Below are 4,226 nucleotides of genomic sequence, written 5' to 3'. Positions count from 1 at the left end.
TCACCATGCCAAGCTAATTTTTAAAAATTAGATAGTACAGAAACTTCCCAAAACTGGAAGTTATAAAAAGACCTGAGGGATCCGTTCTAATTTGTGTTTAGAGTGTAATGGTCCAGCTCCATTCTTTTGCACGTGGATATCCAGTTTTACACAACACTGAATGTAATGAATGCCACTGAATCATACACTCAAAAATAGCTAAAATGACAAATTTTCTGTTATCTCTTTTCAACCACAATTTTTGAAAATTACAAAACCAGTGAATAGTACACTTTATTTATTTATTATTTATTTATTTATTTATTTATTTTAGAGACAGGAATCTTCCCATCTTGCCCAGGCTGGTCTCAAACTCCTGGACTCAAACAGTCCTCCCGCTTCAGCCTCCTAAAATACTGGGATTTATAGGCATAAGCCCCCGTGCCTGGCCACTGCACACTGTCATTTAGCTCATGTCGACACCTGAGTGTAGGACACACTCCTGGAGGTGGAATTGCTGGGCCAAAGAGTTTGTTTCTTGTCACTGTGATAGATATTGACAAATGAACCCTCACAGAAGTTGTGCTGAGCTCTGTTCCCACCAGCGATGTAGGTGATGGCCTCTTTCTGGAGGGAGGGGGCATCCTTGGAGTCCACAGAGCCAGGAATGGAGAGTGGGCCCAGAATTTTGGTATAGGTGTTGTATAAACTAATAGTAAGGTTAAGAAAACTGCAACTATCCGTATCAGAGACTTGGTGGGGGGCGGATTATAACGGAGATCATAAAGGGGCTAAAACACTGGACACCCTCCCTCCGCATTGCTTCTGCATGGGAGTCGGGAATCTTTTCAGGTCTTTTCAGATATGATCTCACCTTGAGGAGCTGTGAGGTCCCAGAAGCCTCTGGGTTACTGATTGCTTGTGGTGAAAATGCCTATGCTACTGAAATCTAACTTTTTAAAAAACATTATGGGCTGGGTACAGTGGCTCACGCCTGTAATGGGAGGCTGCAGTGGGTGGATCACTTGAGGTAAGGAGTTCAAGACCAGCCCATAGTGAAACCCTGTCTCTACAAAAAAAATTAGCCAGACGTGGTCATGCATGGTTGTAATCCCAGCTACTCAGAAGGCTGAGGTGCGAGAATCCCTTGAACCTGGGAGGTGGAGGCTGTAGTAAGCCATGGTCGAGTCACTGCACTCCAGCCTGGGTGACAAGAGTGAGACTCTGTCTCCAAAAAAAAAAAAAAAAGAACTCGATTGTCTGGTGCTACTCCGGGCACGGCATGCTGGGCCCAGTTTTGCTGCTTTGTTGTTTGTTCTGCTTTCCTCCACATATTGGCATCACCCTCTGGTGCCAAGAGGGCTGCTGCATTCCGGGCATCACATCCAGACTCAGACCCAGAGAAGCTGCCCATCCCTACCTGGGTGAGCCTTTGTAGGAACAAGAAACCTCACCCAGCAGCAGAAACCTCACCCAGCAGCGTCTTTTCTGGTCTCATTCACCAGCACTGCCCACCACTTAACCAATCCGTGGCCAAAAGAATGGGACCGCCTGGGAGGCTGGACCAATCAGGACCTGCCCTCTCGGGCTAGGGAGAGGCCCGGATGAAGGCTGCAGGACAGGATGGAAGCCTAGACCTCTGTTACCAGCAGTGACTACCTCTGTCTGGGTGTTTGGAACGTGTTTGGATTTTATTCTGTTTTAAGTACTATCTAAAACTTCTGCAGTAAACCTTGACTCTTCTTTTAATAATGCAAAAGGAATGGAAGTCGTTGTTTGAAAGGGAGAGGAAGAAAGAGAGAGGGAGGGAGGGAGGGAGGGAGACAGAAGAGAGTAGATTCCAGCCACCGGAAAATCCAGAATAGCTGGCTTTGCTTAATCCATGCCTGGAAATAACTGCTGGGTTTGCAACAACCTCTCTGCAGGAGACAGACCAAGGAAACTACAAAACTGCAGGAAGGATTGAATGGCCGGGCACGGTGGCTCACACCTGTAATCCGCGCACTTTGGGAGGCCGAGGTGGGTGGATCACCTGAGGTCAGGAGTTCAAGACCAGCCTGGCCAACATGGTGAAACCTCGTCTCTACTAGAAATACAAAAATAAGCTGGGCGTGGTCGCGCGCGCCTATAGTGAAGACGTGTGTCCGGAACACTCAGAGACACACAAAGTGCTATGGATACGCCACACCCTGACCTAGCTGTCTCTTCCTGATGGACGTCACTGGGTACAAATGCCTGGCACCGCCTGCCTCAGATTCCTAGGTCAGCTGTCGCTCCCGAATAGAACTTGCTGAGATGATGATGAAAACGTTCTCCATCTGTGCAGTTCAGTGGAGTAGCCACTGATCACATGAGGATAGTGAGCACTTGAAAGTGGCTAGTTTGAGGAACTGCATTTTTAAATGTATTTAATTTTAATTACTTTGAGAATATATACACACGTATATACATTTATATATACATATACACATACATACACTTTTACGTGTATTATATATATATTATATATATATATTCAATTTTGGGGGGGAGATGGAGTCTTGCTCTGTTGCCCAGGCTCGAGTGCAGTGGCACAATCTCGGCTCACTATAACCTCCACCTCCCAGGTTCAAGCGCTTCTCCTGCCTCAGCCTCCCGACTAGCTGGGATTACAGGCGTGCGCCACCATGACCAGCTAATGTTTGTATTTTTAGTAGAGACAGGGTTTTATCATATTGCCCAGGCTGGTCTTGAACTCCTGACCTCAAGTGATCTGCCTGCCTCTGCCTCCCAAAGTGCTGGGATTATAAGCATGAGCCACCATGCCTGGCCTATTCAATATTTTTTTTTGAGACAGGGTCTCACTCTGTCACCTAGGCTGGAGTGCAGTGTCATGATCAAAGTTCACTGCAGCTTCCACCTCCTAGGCTCAGCGATCCTCCTGCCTCAGCCTTCTGAGTAAGGGGAACTACAGTTGAAAGCCACCAAGCCTCCCTAATTTTTTAATTTTTTGTGTGTAAAGAAGGGATCCTACTATGTTGCCCAGCCTGGTCTCAAATTCCTGGGCTCAAGAAATCTTCCCACCTCAGCCTCTCAGAGGGGTAGGATTACAAGTGTGAGTCACCTGTGCCTGGCCTAAGTTTATATGTAAATAGCCACATATGACTAATAGCTGTGATATTAAACAACAAAACACTAGACCCTCCATCACCCAAGCTCTGTTGATCCAACCAACAGAGCATAGTTGATCTCTCCCACCTCCCAGCCTCACACACACATGCCCCACACCCTCCTTCCTGCCTCCACTCACCCAAGATATTGCAACCTCCTCAATATGCCTTGATGACTATCTCAGCCTCCACATCCTTGCATTGCTGTTTATGCTGCCTGGTACACCTCGGGCTGCCTCACCCCATCATCTGCCTCATTTCTACTCTTACTCCAGGTCTCAGCTCAGATGCCCCCTCCCCCAGGAAGCCCTCCCTAGCCCTCAGGTTGAATGAGGTGTGTCTCCTTGGGTTCTCCCAGACTTCTGGGCTCCTCCATCTCAGCCCTGATCACCCTGGATCATAATTGTGTGAGAGGGGTCCGCCCCCCACACCCTACAGGACTGTGTGCCCTACTGTGGACAGAGGGCAGAGCAGAGATGGTCTCAATCATCGCTGTGTCACCAACATCACCCAGCACCCACGACTGGGCCCTGGGAGTGTGTGCTGGAATGAATGGAGACTGCTTTTTATAAACTAGGCTAGGCCAGGTGTGGTGAGTCACATCTGTAATCCCAATACTTTGGGAGGCAAAGGTGGGAGGTTCACTTGAGCCCAGGAGTTCAACACCAGCGTGGGGCAACATAGCGAGCTCCCATCTCTACAAAACATAAAAAAATTAGCCAGGGATGGTAGCGCACAACTGTGGTCCCAGCTACTCAGGAGGCTGAAATGGGAGGATTGCTTGAGCCCAGGAGTTGGAGGCTGCAGTGAGCAATGATCATGCCACTATATTCCAGCCTGAGCAACAGAGTGAGACCCTGTCTTAAAAAAAAAAAAAAAAAAAAGAGTAATACACTTGGAGTAAACATGATCCAGAAAAGTACAAAACATACACTCTGGGGCTAGGTGAGGTGGCTCGTGCCTATACTGCTAGCACTTTTGGAGGCGAGGCAGGAGGATCATCTGATATCAGGAATTTAAGACCAGCCTGGCCAACATGGCAAAACCCCATCTCTACTAAAAATACAAAAATTAGTGAGGCATGGTGACGCATGCCTG

The sequence above is a fragment of the Colobus angolensis genome, unplaced genomic scaffold, assembly GCF_000951035.1.
Source record: "Colobus angolensis palliatus isolate OR3802 unplaced genomic scaffold, Cang.pa_1.0 Scaffold60, whole genome shotgun sequence".
Lineage (NCBI taxonomy): Eukaryota > Metazoa > Chordata > Mammalia > Primates > Cercopithecidae > Colobus > Colobus angolensis.
The sequence above is the reverse complement of the archived record's forward strand: the minus strand, read 5'-3'. Positions refer to the sequence as shown.